The sequence below is a fragment of the Chelonia mydas genome, chromosome 5, assembly GCF_015237465.2.
Source record: "Chelonia mydas isolate rCheMyd1 chromosome 5, rCheMyd1.pri.v2, whole genome shotgun sequence".
Taxonomy (NCBI): domain Eukaryota; kingdom Metazoa; phylum Chordata; order Testudines; family Cheloniidae; genus Chelonia; species Chelonia mydas.
The window spans coordinates 11705453-11730396 of NC_051245.2; the positions used below are offsets into that span (position 1 = coordinate 11705453).

General features: G+C 42.3%; 1 long non-coding RNA gene across 1 annotated transcript in view; it reads left to right on the top strand.

Moving 5' to 3' along the window:
• LOC122465841 overlaps positions 1-24488 on the top strand; it is a 60141-nt gene extending 35653 nt beyond the window's left edge. Inside the window, exons 2-4 of the long non-coding RNA XR_006290941.1 lie at positions 12114-12211; positions 20945-21158; positions 24269-24488. This is a non-coding gene — a long non-coding RNA (uncharacterized LOC122465841). The remainder of the gene's footprint in view (positions 1-12113; positions 12212-20944; positions 21159-24268) is intronic.
• The last annotated feature ends 456 nt before the right edge of the window (positions 24489-24944 follow it).

Below are 24944 nucleotides of genomic sequence, written 5' to 3' on the forward strand. Positions count from 1 at the left end.
AAACTCAATTCAGCTTTGGCATCTAAGGGAGACCACACATTCAACTGATAATCCTAGTATTGTAATGAGATGGGTTAGATGTGTGCCACCTTTATACTCATTACCATCCTCATGATCAGAATGGATTTCTGTTGTAATAGGTTTTTGAAATGAGATACAAACTCATCTTCAGTGTCTGAAGCCCTACTACCCTTTGGAGTGATCCTCCCATATCTCTCAAACTTATCAGGGATGGGGATGGTCAGTATGTGGCAGAAGACCATTAAAGAGCAGGTACGTATTATGGACCTGATCCAAAGCCCATTGAAGTCAATAGGAATCATTCAATTGACTTAGACAGTTGTAGGATCAGGCTTTCTTGGAGAATGTGACCACTTCAATAAAACATCTGCTGCTGGCCCATGTCTGCTGATTCAGGCTTGGGTTGCGGGGCTATACAATTGCAGTGTAGATTTTCAGGCTTGGGCTGGAGCCTGCTCTCAGGGTCCCAGAGCCCAGGCTCCAGCTCGAACATCTACACGACAGTTTCATAGCCCTGCAGCTCAAGCCCCATGAGCCCAAGCCAGGTGACATGGGCCAGCTGTGGATGTTTTATTGCCATGTAGACTTACCGTAAGAGGTTATATTGATGATTTAGCAGAGGCACGCAAGTGGTCAGAATTAACTCTGTTATCCTGAACAAACTGTAAGTGAAATAACTACATTTTGTTTGTCATCTACATTTCCCCCCACGTGAGCAGTTGTGCAAGTTACTCTTCATTTCTCTTCCTTTCCTGCTGGAGTGTTGCTTTTAAGCAGTTGCTGGTTCAGTGGTAAATTTACTAATCTTGGTTTACAATCTGTAAAGAGTTTGGGGATAACTTCCCCTGAAAACAATGTCACTTTTACTTTTCATTATTATTCAGTGATGCCTATAGAAGCCATTATTCTGCTAGACCACTGCAACCCTTTGAAGAGTATTTTGGGAACGATGTGGCTATTCCGTAAACTAGCCATGGATAAAATTAGGCAGGGAATTAGAAGAAGGTTCCTAACCACCAGGAGAGTGAGGTTTTGGAAAAGCCTTCCCATAGGAGTAGTGAGGGCCTATAACCTAACTAGCTAAAGTGGAGTTTGATACATTCATGAGCCAGATTATATGATGGGTTGCCTGCAATAGCATGGGCTGGACTTGATGACCCACGAGGTCCCTTTCAGTCCTATGTTCCTAATTTGTTAAAGGTGCTGAGGTTGTAAGGCATTGAACAGGAACTTCTTAATCCTGCTTTTATTATGCCAATTTAGTCACTATTACTTTCTTATCCAATGCAAACTACTGCTTTGGATGGAAGTCAACTTCAAACGCAGCTCCTCTTCAGACAATCAGATGTCAGTAGGATATCTAGCATCTAGTTACTGGCTACTTCAGGCCCCTCAGTGCACCCCTGTTGCTACATTGTGAGCACACACTGTTCCTTTCGATGTGGTAGATGTGGCAAACTCCAACATCTATCATCTTGGTTAAAGGCCGTCTCGAGCAACATAAAAAGATGTTGCTTAGAGCCTGCCAATTGGAAGTTGAAGCTGGTTGACACTGGTGCCAAAGTCTATTTATATCAGCCTTGTATAATGTAAGTTCTATGAAGTGGGTGCTAGTTTATGGAGCATGATTGTGGCCATTAAATGAAACCCCCTTATTCTCCGGAGTATTTTACCCTTCCAGCTATTCCAGCAGCCATACAGTTCTGCCATAGTACAAAGTGTTACCTCCTGAGCAATGGTGCTCACATCTCTGAGAGGGCTTCTCTTTCGAATGGGAACTAGGATGAACTGCTTGTCTGCCTCCATTGCCCTGTCTTCTTCAGCCAGTGGCAAAGAGGTTAAATTGTGTGACATCTAATCCAGTGATTTGTAATACACAGCCATATGTGTCTCTTACTCTAGCTTTGTCTTTCTCCTCTTTCTCTTGCATGCCTCAGCTGTTCCTCAGAGTCCATTAGAGAATTGCTGTCTTTATTAGTCACCAATAATGCATTAATACATTCCTTCTCCTATTACCTCGGACACTAATTTGGTGGAATTGGATCCTGGCAGCACATTGATGTTGTTAAGGTTAATGACCCGGAGATTTACAAGAGAAGTCACATTAGAAGTCAAATTGATTGTAATAATTGTTTCACTGAGCAGTGTCAACATTAAGTACAGTATGTTGTGCCATGCTATCCTAGAGAGGCCTCTTGGCGGTTACTGCACTGTGATATACTAAGTATGCCCTTTAAAATAAAAATCTCTCATTTTGAAACAGTGTTTTTAGACATTGTCTCATTTACGCATTAAGGCCCGTCATTCTGCCTGTCTAACTGTCCCTTCATGTGGAACTGGAAGAATTTCAGAAAATGTTACCATGGAGGTCCTGGACTTTAATCTCTTACCTAACAGCCTAAATTTGTCCTCCAGGGCCTCTATTCCATAAACTCTGGCAAGTCAAGTGTCAAAGTATAAATAGTCAGACCAAAAAGGAATTTGAAGAGCAACTAGCAAAAACCACAAAAGCTAACTGTATTTAAAAAAAAAAAAAATCAGAAAGAGGAAACCTGCCAAACAAGCCGTGGGGACATTGCATGATCCAGGTGCTAAATGAGCACTCCAGGAAGACAAGGCTGTGGGGGGAAAGCTAACAGAATTCTTTGCATCAGTCTTCACTGCAGTGGTGTGAAGGGGAGTCCCCCACACCTGAGACATTCTCTTTTGGTGACAAATCTGAGGAACTGTCCCAGATTGCGGTGTCAGTAGAGGAGGTTTTGGATCTAATTGATGAATTAAATAGTAATAAGTCCCCAGGACCAAAGTGTATTCACCCAAGAGTTCTGAAGTACAAATACAAATTTGCAGATCTACTACCTGTGGCATGTACCCTATAACTTAAAGCAGCCTCTGAACCAGATGACTGGAGAAGAAATAATGTATTTTTAAAAAGGCTCTAGAGGTGAGTGTGGTAATTACAGGCCATAGGCCTAGCTTGAGTACCAGGTAAATTGGTTGAAACTATAGTAAAATACAGAATTATCAGATGCATAGATTGAACACGATACATTGGGGAAGACTCAACATAGGTTTGTATAGGGAAATCATGCCTCACCAATCTATTAGAATTATTTGAGGGTGCTGACAAACATGTGGACAAGGTAGATACAATGGATATAGTGCTTTTGAACCTTCAGAGAGCCTTTGAGAAGCAGACATGGGATAAGAGGGAAAGTTTAAAAGATAGGTAACCAAGAGTAGGGATAAATGGTCAGTTTTCACAGTGGAGATTGATAAATAGCAGGGCCTCCTAAGGATATGTACCGGGACTTTCTGTGCTGTTCACCATATTCATACATGATCTGGAAAAAGGGGTAAACAGTGAGGTAGCAAAATTTGCAGATGATACAAAATTACTTAAGATCATTAAGTCCTAAGCTGACTGCAAGGAATTACAAAGGGATCTCACTAAACTGGATCACTGAGCAACAAAATGGCGGATGAAATCCGGTGCTGATAAATGCCAAGTAATGTATATGGGAAAACATAATCCCAACTATACATACAAAATGCTGGGGTCTAAATTAGTTGTTACCACTCTAGAAAGAGATCTTGGAATCATTGTGGATAGTTCTCCGAAAATATCTGCTCTGTGTGCAGTGGCAGTCAGAAAAGCCAACAGAATCTTAGGAACCATTAGGAAAGAGAGAGAGAATAAGACAGAAAATACCTTAATACCACTATTTATATCCATGGAATGCCCACATCTTGACTACTGCATGTAGTTCTGGTCCCCCCCACCCCTCAAAAAGGTATATTAGAATTATAAAAAGTACAGAGAAGGGCAACAAAATGGTTAGGGCTGTGGAACAGCTTCCATATGAGGGGGGAATATAAAGACACGGGCTGTTCATCTTAGAAAAAAGACAGCTAAGGGTTGGGGAATATGATAGAGGTCTATAAAATCATGAAAGGTGCGGAGAAAGTGGATAGGGAAGCGTTATTTACCCCTTCACATAACACAAGAACCAGGGGTCACCCAGTGAAATTAATAGGTTTAAAACAAACATAAGCATGTATTTCTTCACACAGTGCAGTCAACCTCTGGAACTCCTTGTCAGAGCTGTTGTGAAGGAAAAAGTATAACTGCATTCAAAAAAAGAATTAGATGATTTCATCCAGGATTGGTCCATCAATGACTATTACAAGATGGTCAGGTACTCAAGCCCATGCTCTGGGTGTCCCTAAATCTCTGACTGCCAGAAGCTGGGACTAGAGGACAGGGGATGGATCACTCAGTATCTGCCCTGTTATATGCATTCCTTCTAAAGCATCTGGCACTGGCCACTGTTGGAAGACAGGATAGTGTGCTAGTGGACCATTGGTCTGACCCAGTATGGCCATTTTTATATTCTTATGTTTGAAGACAGTGGCCTAAGGATTTGGCCCATCATTAATAAACCATAGTATTAATAGAAGGGACAAAGAAAGCCATGAATATTCTGAAACATTGGGGGTATGTGTCTGTGTCTGTGTGTGTGTAACAAAGTCAATGATATGTGCAGAAGTCAATAACATGCCAAACACTTTAGGTGTTTTTTTACCACGTTTTGTGTAGTTTGCTTTATATACCTTTGGGGTGTTTTCTGGAATATTATCTTTGGAATATATATTAGTGGCACTGTGTACTCTGGAATAGTCCTATCAAAATACAGTCTCCTGCTCTTGCATGTAACACAGATACTATTTTGTGATCTCCTCAGGTGAACTCCTACTTTGTATTGTGAGTAGAGGTCAAAGAGCTAGCCAGAGTCCTGGTGATCTTGCTTGTTTTTTACATGCACAATTTTAAGGACAGTTTAATTAAAAGTCAGCAAAAGACTTGAAAGTGAGGGCAGAAAGAAATACTAAAAATAATCCGCTCAGAGCAGAGCTGGAGAAGCCAGAGGAATAGGACATGTTAGAGACAGGGAATGTTACCTGCTGTAGGAATCTAACCACCCTCCCTTTAAAAGCAGTACATAATAATTAATTATAAATATAAAGCATGCTTCATTACTTGCTGCATGACAGCACTGGAAAAACTGAATGGCATTATTACTATCTTCCAATGCTACTGTTTTCCACTACATTGTCTTTTGTCTAACCATAGTTAATAAGTATGCAGCCTTTGATACCTCACCTCTGTCTTCCTTATGCATCCACACTCACACTCCACCCCAGCTGTTTCCTTTCTGAATACAAACTTGGTCATGTAGGATCTACCCAAATCCACTATTTCCTAAATCCACAAATTTACTCTTTCAGCCCTTATCTCGCTTTCTGCATATGTCATGTCAGCTACGGCTTCTACTCACTGTACATAGTTGGCTGGTCAGCAGACTCTTTTGTTCCAAGGCTGCAATCTCTGTATATCCTACTCAGTTCAGCTCTCAACTTTTCCTGCATAAAGTCAGGAAATTAGGTATTTGAATGAACTCCAGGGTCATTTGCTTCCTGCCTTTCCCTGGGCTGTCAACATGCCTCAGATGACCCAAGTCAGATACTGTCTCCGCCACTCCTGTCTCAGATTCCAAAACGGTGTCTCCCGGCAGTGAGGTGGTACTGGTGGCTTTCTGTGTGATTCTCAATGGAGAGCAAATGCTGAACATTAGGGACTTAGTCTTCTAAAGTAAGAGTGTGTGTGCATGTTTCTACAGATAGCTTCCAAAGGGGCAGGGGTTGGTGTTATAATATGCTATTATGTTTATGTATAGGCTTATGTCTCAGCCCCAGAAACAAAAAGGGAGTTAGGAGTCAGGTGCATTGAAAAATCACTGAACTCCACAAAGTCTGCTAGTCTCCTAAACTCCCTATAGAACGAATGGGGAGAGATAGGCACCTGAGAATGGGATCCACAAAAGCCAACATTTCGGGCAGGGAGATGTCTACACTAACCAATCGCAGAAGCTGAAGAGAGGGGGGTGTCCTAAGTCCCACTCTTCTCCAGAGTTTTAATGCCTAACTCCAGGTTGCAAGGAGGCACCTATCTCTGCTTCGTACCCACAGCCGTGAGCCCTCATCTGCAGTCAGGCACCTAAGCCATTCTTGCAAAGAATGGCATAGGTGCCTTCCTAACTCCACACTCAATGGCTGGGGGAGAGGCAGCTTCAAGAGGAGAGACTGGGAGCACCCCCCAACAGAATATCTCACAGTTCAGTGGTTGGGCATGTGCCTCAGAGGCATGAAACCGCTGTTCAAATCCCTGTTCCTCAGGCAGGTGGGGGAACAACTTGAAGTGGGGTCTCCTACATCCCAGGTAAGTATCCTCACTGCTGGGCTAAAGGCCATAAGGGAGGCCACCCTCTCCAGGGCCATTTTGTGTGGAGTCAAGCATGTTCAGAGTGCACCTACTAGATCAGGCCCTGCAGGCATCTATCTCTATCTGGTCTGAGGAGCCTGCTGGGGCTTACATCTGAGATAGTTGCCTGCCTGAGGCAACTAATGCATGTGCCCAGAGGCAGAAACTTATGGGATTTTACAGCAAAAGCTTAGGTAAAGATTTAGTTGGGGGTTGGTCCTGCTTTGAGCAGGGGTTTGGACTAGATCACCTCCTGACGTCCCTTCCAACCCTGATATTTTATGATTCTATGATACCTTCAGGGCTATGTGGCAGCTGAGCTGGGGATTTTATGGATTGCATTGGTGATTTACAAAAAGAAAAGGAGTACATCCGATGAAGTGAGCTGTAGCTCACGAAAGCTTATGCTCAAATAAATTGGTTAGTCTCTAAGGTGCCACAAGTACTCCTTTTCTTTTTGCGAATACAGACTAACACGGCTGTTACTCTGAAATTGGTGATTTAGGTGCCTCAGGCCCTTTGTGGATCTAGCCTAGGAATTTAGAGAACTCTGCTTTAACAAAGAGCTAGATGGGTGAGCAGGGTATATATGGAGGAAGGACTAAAGCCTGAATGTTGCACTAGCTTGTCTCTCTTATTATGCTTGAACGCTGAAGAGTGCAGGTGTCTACTTCTGTAATAAGAGAAAAGGAGTACTTGTGGCACCTTAGAGATGATCATATTTATTAGAGCATAAGCTTTCGTGAGCTACAGCTAATGTGACAGGCAGGAGAATGGAGATGGCCAGTTCTGCAGTGTACAGTCCTCTGTCTCTTTCTTGGGGCCTATGTATTAGGCTTCAAGTAAGGGGTGCGATGTATTTACCTATCCTGCACTGCTTCTTTTTTCAGCATCCGAGGCCTGGTCCAAAGCCTTCTGAAGTCACTGGGAAGCTTTTCATTAACTTCAATGGGTTTTGAATCAGGTCCACCTTAGCCTATGGCTTGCTCTATGATAATGCTAGGAGATGATGTGCCCCAGAAATACCCAGATAAGTTCATATGGGCATATTTAGTCTTGAGAAAAGAAGACTGAGGGGGAACCTGATAACATTCTTCCAGTATGATAAGAACTGTTATAAAGAAGACAGTGATCAATTGTTCTCCAAGCCCACTGAAGATAGGACAAGAAATGACAGGCTTAGTCTGTGGCAAGGGAGATTTTAGGTTAGATATTAGGAAAAACTTTCTAACTATAAGGAATAGGCTTCCAAGGGAAATTGTGGAGTCCGCATCATTGGAAATTTTTAAAAATAAGGTGGACAAACACCTGTCAGGGAAAGTCTAGGTTTACTTGATCTTGCCACAGCAAGGTGGATTTGATTACTTCTCAAGTTCCCTTCCAGCCCTACATTTCTATGATTCTATAATTAATTTGAGATATATGTGGCAAATGGGACACGTGAAGCTGCTGCTTGTCACATGAAACACATGATCATAGTCATTCCTGGATATCTGGTATCTTTGCTACTGTGCAAACACCTGACAGGTAACTTCTATCACCTCACCAGACCTGCTTATCTTGGACCATCAAAAAGCTAGTGGTATGATTTGCATAAAATCTGCATAAATTTGCATACAATTTTATTATGTATTTAGTGCTGTACTGTAAATGTGAAGAACACTTACAAAATAAAAAATTACAGAATGCCCCTGCACTCTGCAGTTTAAGGTACAAAGGCCTGTTCTTCTCATTCACGTTACTCAAACCAAATATAAAAGTAAATGTGGAGTAGGGCTATACCACATTAAGATTGTGGAAAATATCCAGATCTTGGGGTTTTTTAGTCTCTTGAAATGATGCATTATGAATTTTTTTATTTGTTAATTCCCTTCTCTTTTCTTGTTATAACCGTCTAGCTGAATAAAAAAAAAGAAAAGGCCAAACCTCACTTCAGCAGCAGTCCTGAACTCCCTCCCCCACTGATTTTGTCCTGAGCTTTTACACTCTTGGCAACATCAAATTTGCTCCAAAATCCCCTTGTAAGAGCTTGTTGCCTCAAACTGATCATCATCAACTGCAAGTCTCCAGTGGGGCTGGGGAGGGAAATAAACAGGCGATACCATGGCTGATTAAACAGATGAGAAAGGAAACGGGAAGAGTACAGAGAAGGGAATTCACTTTGAGTTCTTTCTGGAGCATTTCAGGATAGACTAAAAACAACCTCATGTGGCTGGGTTTTGTTAGCTTCCTGATTGCAATAGAAAGACAATCTGGGAGGGAAAAAAATAACCTTCCGTAAAAGAACCCTGCAGCATGTTGTTGACTTACTGAAGCGCTCAGTTCAGAAATGCTAATCCCACTCTGCCGGGAACGTTGTGTCTCCTCGAATCAACCACAATGTGGCACTTAAAAGTGAACAAAGTAGATCATGAGTGAACTGGAAATGGTGTATGGATGTGTGAGGTTGAATGGGAGTTGGTGATCAATGTCGTGTGTGTGTGTGTGGAATGACGTGAGCTATGTCACATAGTGTAGCTCCTCATCTCCACTAATGTCAGTAGATATTGGGCCTGACGCTTCCTTTTTGCTGTTGGTGCAGTCACTTACATCTGTGAAAAGCGGGTGTGTTGGGGGGTCAATTCTGTTGATTAACATTTTTGCAGTCACTCTGTACGAGTGTAAACGAGCACCTGTGACATGGATCAGTGCCTCAAAGTGCAACTATGCTGCAGAATCAGTCTTGTTTCATTGGTTTTGGAAGGGGATTTCCCTTGGTCTTATTTACAGAATCAGTCTTGTTTCATTGGTTTTGGAAGGGGATTTCCCTTGGTCTTATTTACAATCTTTAGTCACGACATGAAAGAGGGAGGAAAGAACCCACCAATGATGATGTCATAGGTCTAATTTGGTGGTGTATTTTTTCCCTATTTCATCTGCCTAATGCTGTGGATGCCACTGTAGATTGGAGTCTGAAAATCCTTACCCTTCATTCCGGAGTCTTGAGATAGCAGCAGTCAGGATGGGCTTTTCCTATTTGTGGAGGTAATGACGATACTGGCTTTTGAAATTAGCCAGCAGTAGTAGCTTATATAAGGGAGGCAAGATTGTCTTGTGGTTAAACTATTAGACTGGGTTCAATTCCTGGTGGTAGCATAGATTTTCTGTGTGATCTGGAACAATTTGTCTGGGTTCAGCTCCCCATCTGTAAAACAGGGCTAATAGTATACCAACCCCTTTAGTCTCTTAGATTGTAATCTCTTTGGGGCAGAAAGTGCCTGTAAATATGTGTGTGTCCAGAGCATAATACAGTATGGTCCTGATCATTGTTGGCACCTCTAGCTGTTACTGTCATACAAATGATAAGAAGTATGGTAAGCACACTATGCATTTTCCTTCTTTCTGATCTTCAAATACATCAAGGCCCATTAATAGCTGGTGGAGCAATAGATCCACAACTTTTCCAAAACCGAGGTCTCCTGGACTGCAAATGCAGTTCTGCTTCCAAATCACTGGATACATATTTTGAGTTTGTAAAAAAAGTTTTAAAAGTGAAATTAGTGATTTGAATGGTACTTAGACATTCAGTCGCCAAGGCTGTCTGCCATCAATGTGGTTGAAGGGAGAATTTAGGCACAATACATACAATTCTTGACCTCTGTGTTGAGAGCCTGCTAACAAGGGTGCCAACTAATATGAGTTGTGATGACGGCATTTGTGATATGGTCACATGTCTGTTAGGAGGCAGACTGGGAACAACGAAGTAATGTCATCCTGTAGGTCACCAAAATTCTGTCGTTGTTTTTAGAGAGAAGTTGCATTTTGTGAATGAGTTTTAATGGTTCCCACTCATGCTTAAAAAGAGCAAAAGAGAGAGATATAGCTAGAGATTAATTATTTTGACAGGAAATCCATAATTATACAGCTGTACCCAAAGTGAGAGCAAGTTCAGCAAGTCAAAGGCTTTTATCAAAGTCAGTAACGCCTGAGAAATGTGATATTGGCATCAGGGCACTGCAACAACAGAAATGGAACTTGAGAAAGATTATCCTTTTATTTTTTTTTCTTCCCTTCTCTCTTCCCAAGAAAAGGAAAGACTTCAAGGCAAAAGGATTAAAATAAAAATAATGGGACAGAAACGGAAATTTCTTCCTAAGGATGATTGGCATATTTTCCACAATGTGCTTTATCATACGGGAAGCTTTTGGAAACCATACTCTGGGCTTTGATGTGGGACGGTACATGTAGCAGGGAAATGGACAGCACCAGAGACAATTTGGCTCTTTGCAAGTGTGTCAAAACAATATAAATGACTGTGATCATATTACAGCACGTGCCGCATTGGAAAGGCAACAGTTAATAGGTGTGGGTAAGCCACTCAGCCCCCGGATTTCATCTCATCTTGCATTTGAGGCTCCCAGCTTTAGTCACATATTGGGATAGGGCCTGATTTTCAAAGGGGCTAAACTGCCTCAACTCCCACTTAGTGTTGCCATCATAATACTGTGTTAGACCTCAATGCTTGAAACACATGTGCAAGCGCATAATTTTACATATCTGATTAGCCCCATTGGGCTAATTAGTCCTAGTGCTTAAAACTAAGTGTGTACCGAAGTCTTTGCAGGATCAGGGCCTTATTAATAATGTTTAGAGTGATGCAAAATTCATGATCTATACTTCCAGTGCTCCAGATAAAGGGTTTTGATTTGCCCCACTGTGGCATATTTTACACATGAAGGATTATTTTATTGAAAGATTGATATTTGCTTTTAACAATACACCAGTCTTTCTTTTTTTCCTCTCTAGACAAATATACCCAACTATGCAAAAAATACAGGGAAGTAATTCTTCACACTCTGTGCATCCTGCCTGTAAAATGGACTCCTGTGGGAGGCTGAAGAATTTAGTACAGTAGCTGGAGATGGATAATAGTATGATCAATAAGGTCCCACTCCTGCAAGCACTTATGCAGGTGCTTAGCTTTACTCTACAAGAAGCCCCATTAACATCAATGGGATGTCTTGCAGTCTGGCCTGTTGGATAGAGTACTGGTCTGGGACTCTAGCTTCTAGATTTGACTCTTCCACTGGCCTACTGAGCAATCTAGGGCTACTTGTGTCATCTCATTGTGCCTCAGTTTCCCCAGGTATAAAATGGGGAAATGTACTCCTTTGAGATACATTAATGAAAAGTGTGAAGTGTTGTGTGTCTGCAGGAGAAGGACTTAATATTGTAGATATGAATGTGAAGCAATATCCAAACCTCAAACTTCAGGACGTAAGATGAGGTCTGCAGGGGCTCTCAGGAAAGAGTGATGGCACGTTTACCAGACATCCTGGCATCACTGTTTCTAGCAGACAATGAATTGTTGGTCAGAGACAAATGTTAAAATTTCTGAGTTGTACAAAAATATAACCCAGACCACCAAAAAAAAAAAAAAACCCAACCAAAAACGAACTTTGGGCACACGTACCTTAGAGCATTATACAACTGATAACATTATTCTTAAACTGTCCGTTTACTTTCTCTACTCAACTGTTGTTGTTACTTTAAGATGCATTGAAATAGGGATTGAAAATAAGAGATTAAATCTAGTCTCTATAATACCTAGGAATCCCCTGCTGGAAATTTGAGGGGTTCTACCCGGCATGTTAGGTCTAGATATGGTCTAGATATGGGCACACAACCTCTTTCTTTAGGACAACCTTTGTAACAGCTGATCCTTACTAAGTATTCTCCACTGCAGAGTAGCCTTCTTTTAAGAATTATTTCCCCCTCCTTGTCTTTCCAGAGCTGTCCCTTTAAAAAATGGCAGAGACAAGCAGCTGCAGCCCGAAAGTGACCATTTTGTAACTGGTTGCTGTGTGCTGACATTCTCTCTTCCAGCTGGTAAGTATCTTTAACTCCTGTTTTGTTTCTCCCTTTTCCTCTCCACTCCCCAGAGAAATGGCATATTCCAACAACAGGATTGTCCCAGTTTTGAGCGTAATCTCATGTTCTTCTAACCCAGCTGGCAAGATATTAGAGGGCCTGAAATAACTTTCAGGGGCTTTAACAACATCATCCCATCTTAATATATGTCCTGTTGTTCCCACACACTGTGGTGGTGATCTGTTACAATGGGAGTTAAGCTGCAGTGCAGTGTAAACTCATGCTTGTCCACCGCAAAAATGCTTAAAGGGAGGAGGCTAGGCTGAAATGCTAGTGTACAGCTTCTGCAGCAGTGCTCCCCAGTGAATAACCATCACTATTTCTTCCTTTCCTATTGCTTAGAATGCACTAAGTGGACTATTTCCCCCAGCAGTAGGAATATGGCTGTCTCAAAACTTCTGCATGTTGCATAAATGACTGGTGAAGAATTCTCAGCCTTCTTGATATGCTTTGAAACTTTAACGTATGTAATTCTGAAGCTGGGTGCCTTGCTTATTTGTTTGTGTGCACATGCTATCGCGAATCTTAATCAGGGGAGTGCCTGTTCTCTGGCTGGATGGGAAACCTCCAAGGAAAACCTAGGTTCTGTGGGAGCGGTTACACCTCAGCGGTGACTGCATGTCAGTTTTAGGAAGATTGATTTCTGTATCATATCTAAGTTAGTAAGTTTATACAGCAGTTTGGAATCCACTGGAATGAACTGTTTAAATGCAACATTACTATCATTTGTAGACACTTGCTACCATATATACCATAGTGATCAATGGCTCCATGTCTAGTTGGCAGCCGGTATCAAGCGGACTGCCCCCAGGGTTGGTCCCGGGGCTGGTTTTGTTCAATATTTTCATTAATGATCTGGAGGACGGCGTGGATTGCACCCTCAGCAAGTTTGCAGATGACACTAAACTGGAAGGAGAGGTAGATACGCTGGAGGGTAGGGATAGGATACAGAGGGACCTAGACAAATTAGAGGATTGGGCCAAAAGAAATCTGATGAGGTTCAATAAGGACAAGTGCAGAGTCCTGCACTTAGGACGGAAGAATCCCATGCACTACTACAGACTAGGGACTGAGTGGCTAAGCAGCAGTTCTGCAGAAAAGGATTGAGGGGTTGCAGTGGACGAGAAGCTAGATATGAGTCAACAGTGTGCCCTCGTTGCCAAGAAGGCTAACGGCATTTTAGGCTGTATAAGCAGGAGTATTGCCAGCAGATCGACGGATGTGATCATTCCCTTCTATTCGGCATTGGTGAGGCCTCATCTGGAGTACTGTGTCCAGTTTTGGGCCCCACACTACAAGAAGGATGTGGAAAAATTAGAAAGAGTCCAGCAGAGGGCAACAAAAATGATTAGGGGACTGTAGCACATGATTTATGAGGAGAGGCTGAGGGAACTGGGATTATTTAGTCTGCCGACGAGACAAATGAGGGGGGATTTGATAGCTGCTTTCAATTACCTGAAAGGGGGTTCCAAAGAGGATGGGTCTAGACTGTTCTCCGTGGTAGCAGATGAGAGAACAAGGAGTATTAATCTCAAATTGCAGTGGGGGAAGTTTAGGCTGGATATTAGGAAAAACTTTTTCACTAGGAGGGTGGGGAAGCACTGGAATGGGTTACCTAGGGAGGTGGTGGAATCTCCTTCATTTGAGGTTTTTAAGGTCAGGCTTGACAAAGCCCTGGCTGGGATGATTTAGTTGGGAATTCGTCCCTTCCAACCCTGATATTCTATGATTCTACGATTCTGTTCACCAGACTAGAATACACCATATTTCCCCATGGCACAATGGCTTACTTTTGTGACCTAGGATCCTGTTAAGATAAGACACTTCTATTCTAAGTGTCACAGTGAGAATATGCTCTTTCATATGTGTAGTGTTGCTGTCAGCTGTTAAATAGCAGCTGTGTTCCACTCCAGAGCTGGCGGCGTTTGAGGGTGGTTGAAGTAATTCCCATATATATATGATGTTCAGGCTGGATGAGTGAAAGGCACTAAATGTATATTAATTATTAACATTTGGATACAGTGTCATAGTTGTGCAAAGTGTGTAGAGAATAAAGGCACACTCAGCATTCCAAAAAGCTTGCAGTTGAAGTTGGGCATGATATTACATGGAGTAGGAAGAGAGAAAAGGAAGTGATATACAAAATAAATACATGAGATTTTGTGTCTTCCATCATGTTACTATAATTCTGCTGTTCAATGTGCCTTACTCATCCCTATCTATACTTGAATCCTTGACTATAGAGGCTTGTGCTTTTAGTTTCACGGTCCTCAGTTCATTGACTGGAGATGACTATGATGATGCTTGCGACATTAACTCCTTTTAAAAAATCTCTTTCATGGTGATTTTTGAGGAGTGATGCGGAGGTTGGTGTGGAGGGGTATAGGATGGAGGAGCTGAAGAAAAAGTGTGTTTTGTGGACGGATTTGAAGGAAGAGAGTATGTGGTGACCAGGATCATGGAGGAGATTCTAGGAATTCAAGGCAGCATGGGAAGAGGATTATAATTGAAAGGAACAAAGCTGGAATTAAGCCGTGATCCAGAACACGCCTCCCAAGAATGAAAAGTAAGACTGGAGATGTAGGAGGGAGCATTATTAATAGTAATAACAATGGGTCAATCTTTTTCCTGGGCTAGCTTTATTGAAGAAGGGGGAGTTATGCCAAGACTGAATTGGTCCCATGTTCCTGGCTTGACAGGCATGTTTTAGCTGATGTCACCTTGCACCTTTACACAATTTGGTGGCTTGAGGAATGCTTCAGTCCTGTTTGCGTCAGTCCCATTGTGCTTTCGCAAGTTAACACCAACAATGAAAGGAGAAAGGCGATCGTAGAATTTTTTCCCCTGTCAAAAAAGCATTCTGTAAGCAACCCTGAGGTAATAGAAAGGGAACAAATTCATTGATTTAATGACAGAGCCCAGCGTGTTCTATTGGCAGCAGTTTTATAACTCGGGTCCTCGAACTGTCACTGCCGTTAAATGTTACACGTTGTAAATTGAGTCATTAAGGAGCATGGGCTAGTGGGTAATGCCAACACCATGGAAAGTCGGCTAGATGATTAATGTCCTTTGCTTCTGATTTTTGAGGTCTCCATTAATTAAAATGAATTTTATCTCCTCCAGGAGGGCTATGCATTATATATTGCTTTACCCCTTTTTAGTGGATAGAATAAACTGTCTTCACATGTATGGGAGTATGGAGCGTGTCTCGTTTCACTTTTTGCAAAGTTCCAGGCAGGCGCATTCTTTCATGGCCTTTCCCAAACACTTTTGAAAGGTTCCAGGTCAAGGAGAAAAACCACAAGAGTTTTTCAGTGAATTCATTTTCTTTGACATGCACCGAGATGGAATAGCACTGCACAGAGAAACTTCAAAGACCGCTTTTGTAGCCAAAAATCCTCACACTCTCTCTCTCTCTCTCTCACACGTGCACACACACACACACGCACACACATATTCACACAGCCTCTTGCATGAGTCTCCAAAATCATTCAAACCTACAGAATGTTTCAGAAGCCTCATTCATATACCTCCCATGGTGCTTTGCAAGTAACCTTAGACTTTAAAAGCTTGTCTCACAAGTCTTGGCATGAAAATTGGCCAGCAGCTCACCACATTTCTGTCTCGCTGTCTAAAGCACCATGTAGGAAAAAAAAATTGAGGAATCTTAAATGGGACTGAAAGGGAGTTTTGCTGAGTGATATTATCTCGGGGTGGCTTAAGAAGGTCCAGGCTGTGCCTGTTTCAGACAGGAAGAGAAAGGACATCTCTGACAAGTGATTTTTATGAAGTTAGTTTAATACACACAGATATAAGGATGGGTGCCAAGGAATATGTAGCCAAAGCTTCCTTCTCTCAAATGCAGATTAGCAAACTCACTTCATTAACTCTTAAGTGGCCCTGCTAAATGATGCTTTCCCCAAACACCCCGATAAACTTTTGGGTTAAATAATTATAGCAGTCATTGTCTTTCAGTTTATAGCACATTGTCAGCTGATGCTGGCAAAGCAGGTGGCCAGTTGAAACTACTGTTATTTCATGTGTTTTGGATGAGGATCAGGGCCACATGTGCACTGCATGCAGATGGAAGGAATTCTGTGGTCCCTACTCCAAGGCTCTTACAGTCTAAGACAAGAGTAACCATGAGACAGGTCAGATGAGTGTAATAAGCAGTGGGCAGAGCACAACAGCTGCCTAACCATCAATCTACTTATTGTTCTCCATTAACCAATGCCCTTCCTCTGTATATCCACACTGCTACAACTACAAATTGCATCCACGGGAAGTCTATGCACTCTTCTTCTTTTCCTCCTTCTCCCGACCCCGTTCCCATTCAGCACATCCACTTGTTCTGTCTTGTCCTGAACTATGGGGCTAATCTAAACTCCATTGAAATCTGTGGGAAGACACCCATTAACCTCAATGGGCTTTGCACTGGGCCCTAGGACTGTAAGCTATTTGAAGCTACGTGAGAGGATTTCAGCCCTGCCTGCCTATGTCTCCAAGACACTGTCTACACTATGGGGTTGAACTTCTCATGGCAGAAGACCTCGTAACTGTGCCACCAGAACCCTTCGTGCAGGTGGGGTCAAGAAAGTACCATGGAGAGTCTTGGTGAGTTCATCTACCTAGCCTGCAGGCAGAATTCAAATGGTCACAGCACACCAGAGGTTCTTCAACAATTGGGTGTTGCCACCTCCTTCATGAAGTCCAGGTCTTGCTTATGGACACAAAAAGGTCTTTGCCCTTAGACAAATTTCAGGATCTATCAAATCTGTGTACTACTGTATTTCTACATTGGTCAGAAACCTGGACCCTCTGACAGGCAGACTTGGAGACAGCATAAAGTGGTTTGACTTTGTGCGAAGTGTCGCAGTCTTACAAATATCAGGCTGTGAAGGGGTAATACCCCCCTTCTGGGATGCCACCTGATATACTGTGATTTCACTGAGCCTACCCTGCTCAATCAGCTTGGGTTCCCTCTCCCTGCTTTGCTGAATTAGGCTCTCCGACCTCTTGCAGCACACACACACAGGTAGGGCCACACCCTGCTGCCGACACAGACTGAAGTCAGCTCTGTGTGAGAGGACTCCCCCAGACCTCATGTTCACATCCCTTTTGGGAGATAAATCCAAAATAATATTGCCTTGCGCTATATAGACAGATCTGCACAGCTCAAGCTCATAAAAATCCTCCCTCTTCCTCATTGTGAAGAGAGATGTGCACACTTCTTGCCCCCGCCCCCAGTTAGAAATTGCATAAACTGGCTTTTATTATAAACAAGAAATAAGTTTATTAACTACCAAAGGTGGATTTTAAGTGAATATAAAAGATAAGAGAGAGAACAAAGCAGATTACTAAGCAAATTAAACCAAATACGCAAACTAAGCTAGTTTCACTAAAGAAATTGGTTACAAATGGTATTTCTCACCCTAGATATTGTTTCAGGCAGATTACAGAAAGTCTTGAAAGGCAGCTGCACTGGTCTTCCTTTTGAGACCTCAGGTATTATTACTCGCAAGCTAGATGCCCTTCCAGCTTGGGTTCAACCCTTCTCTCCTCAGTTCAGTTCTTGCTTCCAGGTGTTTTTTCAGTGTCTCTTTGGGTGGGGAGGCAGAGGAGAACCTTGATGATGTCACTCCCATGCCTTATATAGCTTTTTTGTAAGGTGGGAACCCTTTGTCTTCTAGTGGAAAACCACTCGAATTCCAAAAGGGGATGAGGGGTATCCAGTGCCAGGTGACTCGGACTCATGTCTCTGCATGGCTGCTGCAGCCATTGCTCATAGGCTGTTTCCAGCGTCCACAGGAAGACTAAGTTATTTCACAGTCCATTGTCTCTGCTAATGGTCCATTAGCCCTGTCTGACTTTTCCATTGTGGTACCTGAAGCGCTGGTTGGGGTGATACCCAAAGTAACATATTTGAAATACAGACACATAATTAATATTCCTGACTTCAGATACAGAAATGATACAGGCATACACATTGGATTCTCATTCAGGAAATCAGAACCTTTTCAGTGATATCTCACATGAGCCATCTTGCATAAAGTATATCTCAATTATGTCATATTCATATCATAAGCATATTTTCATAAAGAATATGGTGTGAAACATCACACAGGCCTTCCTTCAGTCATTTATTTGATTCAAAAAGGCATTGCATGCTCTTTGGCCATGTTGGCAGGATGGATCAAAACAACCCAGCACACTATGCTCTCAAACTCTCTAGCAACGCATGCCCTGACCTTACCTGGCTGCCCTGGAGATTTGTGGATTCACAGGATTGAGCAAGGTCTGGGAACTTTGCAGCATGATGCCTGGTGTGACACCATCACCTGTGGTCACTCTGGCTGGTGCACAGTCCTTAGTTGACTATGTGTGTTTGATGATGACGGCTATCTATGGACTTGTCTACTCTTACAGCACCACTGTAGCACTGAGTAAAGATGCTATCTATGCCAATGGGAGAGCTTTTCCTATCGGTGTAGGTACTCCAGCTCCCTGAGAGGCGGTAGCTATGTCAACAGGAGAAGCCCTTCCACCAGCACAGAATCATAAGGTTAAAAGGGACTGCAGGGATCATCTAGTTCTAATCACCTTGCCGAGATGCAGGAGTAGTTGTGTCTAAACCATCCAAGACAAATGGTATCCAGCCTCCTTATGAAAACCTCCAGTGAAGGAGCTTCCACAACCTCCCGAGGCGTCTGTTCCATTGTCCTACTCTTCTTACAGTTAGGAAGTTTTTCCTGAGATTGAACCTAAATCTGTTATCCTGTAGTCTGAACCCATTGCCTCTTGTCCTGCCCTCTGTGGCAAGAGAGAACAACTTTTCTCCATCTTTATTTTGGCAGCCTTTCAAGTGTCTGAAGTCCTCAATCATATCCCCCCTTAATCACCTCTTTTCCTTCAGCCTTTGCTCATACGGCTGGCATTCCATCCCTTTGACCATCTTTGTCGCTCACCTCTGGATCCTTTCCAGTTTTTCTATATCCTTTCTATCTATTGGTGACCAAAACTGGACACAGTACTCCAGCTGAGGCCTGACCAGCGTGCTATGCTTCTGTGAATGCAACCTAAAATTGCATTTCCTTTTTTTTTTTTTGCACCACTGTCACATTGCTGACTCATGTTGAGGTTGTGATCCATCACAGAGAGCGATCTACGACAGAGGTTAGTTGTGGTATAGCTATGTTGCTCGGGGTGTGGACAATCGATGTAATTATACTGACATAAGTTGGTAGTGTAGACCAAGCATTAGTCTGTATAATGTGGAGTACTATGCTCTCTGACCTGTTTAGGATCTCTAAGTGCTGCTGTAATAGAATGCAGAGAGAGAGAGAGTCTTTATGGCAGTATGTGGATCGAGGGTAGCATGCAATTTACCTTGGGGAAAACATCTGGGATTTTTTACTCCATTCATCGTAGTCGTCGCATAAATTCTGCAGGGCTTGCTCACATCAACAACGCCATCCTTTTCATACAAATAAGTGGCATTGGTCTTCAAACTCTTCTTTCAAGGAGCTGTATATCCCTTGATGGCACAGTGGATAAGTGTTCATTACAATAATTTATTTGTCTAGTGGATGACACACTAAAACCTTGGTACAATAAGTACAGTCCTTATTCCTAAGATCTTTCATTCACACTATGCCACTTGAAATGGGCAACCTTGCAGGGATGAATTCATTTTCTGCAGAGCTGGGATCGAGTACAATGAATAATATCAATACACTAGAGAGATTAAAGCCAAGAACCAAAATTAAGTCATGGAAGAGGGAATAAATGATGCTCTGGTTTATTGAATGTATAAAACAAAATGAAACCCCGGGCTTTGAGCTTAAGAGGTTCTAAATGCGTGGTCCAGTACTTCTACCTTAACAGGATGGCAGTGATGTCTAGCAGATAAGGCACTAGACTAGAATCAGGAGACATGGATTCTACTCCTGCTGTGTGTGATCTTATACTAATGCTTTTCCTCTATTTGCTTTTTTCCTACCTCCCAACCTCCGTTTGCATATTTGGGACTGCTTGGGACAGGGATGCTCTTTTACTCTGTGTTTGTCCAACACCTGGCATAATGGGACCTCACCATCAGTGCTACTGTAATGCAGATAATAAGTTTTTAAAAACCATCTTTTTTTAAAGGCTTCAAACAGCTTATCGTCCCAGAGCCTGGTTCTGCAATTCTTCCCACACAGATCAGCAATTTATTCTAAACGTATTTTGATGTGCATTTTGTAGTTTGTAACAGCATGTAAAAAAGTGTCCATTTGCTCTTCAGGTCCCTTTTGATTTTTTTTTTTTTTGTCTGATGGGGTTGTGTTCCTAAATTAGTTTGGTGTTTTTGAAAATCTCACTCCCAAATACCAATGCAACCAAAGGTGATCAGCAGCAAATTCTCCCCTGACCCCTCACCTTTGGCCCCCACAAATAAAGGGGGGAAAATAGAAAAACTCTATCTCCAACACAATTCTATTGGCAGGAATTTACCCACTCAACTGCCATCTCCCATAAACCACTTCACTGGCGCTATTCTCAGAGTAAGTTAGTACTCTACATGAATAGAAATTGACAGAATTGGGTTCAAATTTTGTGTGATTGGAATCAGAGCCAGATAAGCCTTCCCTACACCCCTCCCATTCCCACTCCCACCTCCGCTACATTTCTTAACAGAATGTTCTGTTTCAGCAGTAAAAGGTAGTCCTAATGAAACACACAGAGAAGGAACCTTCTGATCTGAGATCTGATTGATGGGTTGACCATACTCCACTGGGTTCAGAGGAGCTGAAAATCAGTTTTGGTGCTCAAACTGCTCCCCTGTATAAGTGCTACGACTGCATCCAGAGTACTATTTCTGTGTCCAGACCAAATGATTCCTCTGTTATGAGAAGGCATATTTGTGGTAAGTTCAAGTTGTTCATTTCCTTCAGATTCTTGCTGGCAAGTTTGCAAAGCTCATCTCATAAAATACACCCATAGAGCCTGAGTTTGAAAGCTATACTCACATTGAGAAGTACCTTACTCTGCAAGCATTTCCACTGAAGAAAATAGCAGTATTTGAGGAATAGTGTGCTACATAATGTGAGCAAGGTGACAGAAGCTGACCCAGAGACATTAGAGAAAGCAAAGACCGATTGGGTCTGATTTTCAAAAGTAAGATGCACAACCGCCCGCAACTAGGTTCCTGATTTGCAAGTACAATTTCCATAGCGCGGAAAGCATGTGCAAACATTTGTGTATGCAAATAGCCGTTAATGCATATTGCTAGCCATTTTCACTTGAAAAAGCCTGATTGTGTGCACAGTACTGGTATTTTGACAGGTTTCAGAGTAACAGCCGTGTTAGTCTGTATTCGCAAAAAGAAAAGGAGTACTTGTGGCACCTTAGAGACTAACCAATTTATTTGAGCATAAGCTTTCGTGAGCTACAGCTCACTTCATCGGATGCATACTGTGGAAAGTGTAGAAGATCTTTTTATATACACACAAAGCATGAAAAAATACCTCCTCCCACCCCACTCTCCTGCTGGTAATAGCTTATCTAAAGTGATCACTCTCCTTACAATGTGTATGATAATCAAGTTGGGCTTTCTCACCCCCCCCCCACACGCCCCCCCCCACCACACACACAAACCCACTCTCCTGCTGGTAATAGCTTATCTAAAGTGACCACTCTCCTTACAATGTGTATGATAATCAAGGTGGGCCATTTCCAGCACAAATCCAGGGTTTAACAAGAATGTCTGGGGGGGGGGTAGGAAAAAACAAGGGGAAATAGGTTACCTTGCATAATGACTTAGCCACTCCCAGTCTCTATTCAAGCCTAAGTTAATTGTATGGTATTGTGCATGAATTTTTGCATTCCTGACTTTGAAAATCAGGTTTGCATCTAGCCAGGCAGTGGTTAAATGGAATATGGTTAAGGTGACCAACTTTAAGACAGTTTTTGTTAAATCATGGATTTTAGACAGTTCTTCGAGGGAGTGCAGAAAGGGACTTCATATGTATTAGTACAACACCAAGCACAATGGAGCCCTGACTCTCAACTAGCGCCTCTGGGTGTTATCAAAGCAAACATGAACCACTGAAATCAAACAAGAACCACTGAGTCTCTGAAATCAATGTCTGCTAGGACAGCATGATCAAAGGAGACTTCCTCCTCTTTTCTAAGAACTCAAGCCCCTGATGACAAGACATAGTGTAGAACCACAGCAAAAAATCATTGAAGCCATATGAGTTAATATAAAGACAGAGTGAGCATTTTCTGCTCCATGCATGTTAAAGGCAGCAGCTCCAAAGGAAAGTAACCTCCACTCCAGTGTTCTCTCCATTGTTGATTTCCTATAACCCTTTGACCATTGAGCTGAATGATATAAAGACGGAGAGAGGAAATAAACATTTGAAGGGAGATAAAAGCTGCATTTGTGTCTTAGTCTGGAGCTGCCATGGGAAGTGGACACCAGCAGAGGAAATCAAATAGACTAAAAAAGAAAAGAAAAAAGTCAGAAATTCCAAATTTTGAGAGATGCCAAGAGCCATGTATGAATTTTAGAAGGTTTAGGGTTCTAGAGAACTCTGAGGATTTGAAATGTTTGTTCTAACCTTCCCTGTCTAAGGTACTTCTGTGGCCCCTATCATAGTTTCTGAGCCCCTCACAATATTTATGGTGTCTTATCCTCACAACATCCCCTTGAGGCATTGGGCTCTGGGGCTGAGAAATTGCTGTGTAAATATTCAGGCTCAGGCTGGAACCCAAGTTCTGGCATCCTATGAGGGAATTGGACATAGATCCTCCCCAGTTCCAAGCTAGCTCCCTAACCATTGGACCATCTGTCCTTCATGACAGGTAGAAGTACTGGGCCAAAGCCTGCAGTCAATGGGAACTCTATTTGAGTCAGGCCTGAATAAAAGCTGACAGCCCAATTCTGAGAACCTCTCATTTCAATGGGAGTTCTGCCTATGTAACTCCTCTATTCTGTCCAGTGTGACTAGGACTTCAGCATTTGGCCTACATGGCAGTAGTCTCTCTCTTAATAGATCATCATTTCCATTTTGGTCCTGGCCAGAACCCCAGTATCCTTAAGTGCATGACAATGAAGAATAGCAAGTTTTGAACTGATCTTTTTAAACCTTAAAACTTGTTTGGTTCAAGATTTAAGTGATTTGTTTATTTGGAAGGACAGGTGCAATAGTTCCCATTCCGTCCCAGTTAGGTCAATGGATGGGTTTCAGGCCTAGATGTATGTCAGAATCTGGTGAGACTGGAAGAAGAGGAAGAGATGGGATTAACCCACCACATACATTGAGGGGAATAAAATTAAACTTCATCAGAAAGGCACAGATAATGGGAGGGATAGAATCAGTTACATATTTGCAATATTTTGTGTGTGTGCAAATGCATTTTTCACCATCAAAACTTTTCACAAAAAAGTAATTTATTTTGAAAACAATAGATAATGCCAATTAAAATACTAGATTTTTTTAAAAAATGAATGTTTTAAAATTTTGAAAACTAATTTTTTTGGGGGAAAACTATCTGACTAATATTTCTTATTTTGAAAACAGAAAAGAGTACATGAAAAATGTTGGTAAACTGTGCTAAACATTTTCAATTGAAAAATATCATACACAAAAAATTTTGAACCAAGGTTGTTTTCACATCTGGATTTTCTCCTGGGTTGGTGGTACGTGGGTTAGAATCTGTGTCTGTAAGGCCCGTGATGCTGCAGAGATTGCTGGTGATAGAAAGGGAACTGAGCAGCGCTGGGAGACCAGTTATGAAGTTAGTAAAAGTCAGGGAGAGACCAAACAACTTTGTATTCTTAGATTCAGGCTAATTCTTAATAGGGTGACCAGACATCAAGTGTGAAAAATCGGGATGGGGTGAGGGGTAATAGGAGCCTATATAAGAAAAAGACCCCAAAATCGGGACTCTCCCTATAAAATCGGGACATCTGGTCACCCTAATTCTTAATGGTAAGGTTTGTGTTTAACCTTCACTGTTTGAGTTTAGGTACAGGCCAAACAGGAAAACTTGCATGAAAGTTGGATGAAGCCTTTCCACATTAAGAGAAGAACAAATCGTTTAAACCGGGCTCTGTTTCTTCAAGCAACATTGCTGCATCCAAAGGCAATCTGAGTCATGGAAAATGTGTGAAATATTTTCGGGGGGCGGGGGGGGGTTGTAATTTTTAGATGATCCCTGGCCATAGTGACTGTGTTGCTGGGAAGCAGGAGGGGGCATTTTATGTCTGCTTGCCCTGCCTGCTGATCCCACAATGAGCATTGGCTTCATTCTGTTTTCTATAGAATAAAAGAATCCTGCCCTCAGGAGGCATATGAGTGTCAAGTGCGCCACATTTCTTCCAGCTTCCAGCTGCCAGGCTGCCTGCTGGGACACTATGACATTGCCATCACACCTGTGTGGGAAATTCAGCAACCTGAGATTTCCACCTACCTCTGCTCCCGGCAGCCCTGCCCCTAAGGTCTCTCTTTGTGAGATGGGTGGGGGGAAGGGAGAGAAAGAGAAGTGGGGGGGGGGAAAGAGGTAAAAAAGTAAAGTACATATCCTTTTCTTTTCTTTTTCTTTTTCTTTTTTTCAGTCAGGAGAACAATATATTTCCCGGACTTTGACTAATTCCAGCCAACAGTGGGACGTCAGAACTCTCTTCTTTTCAGCCTGCCATCTC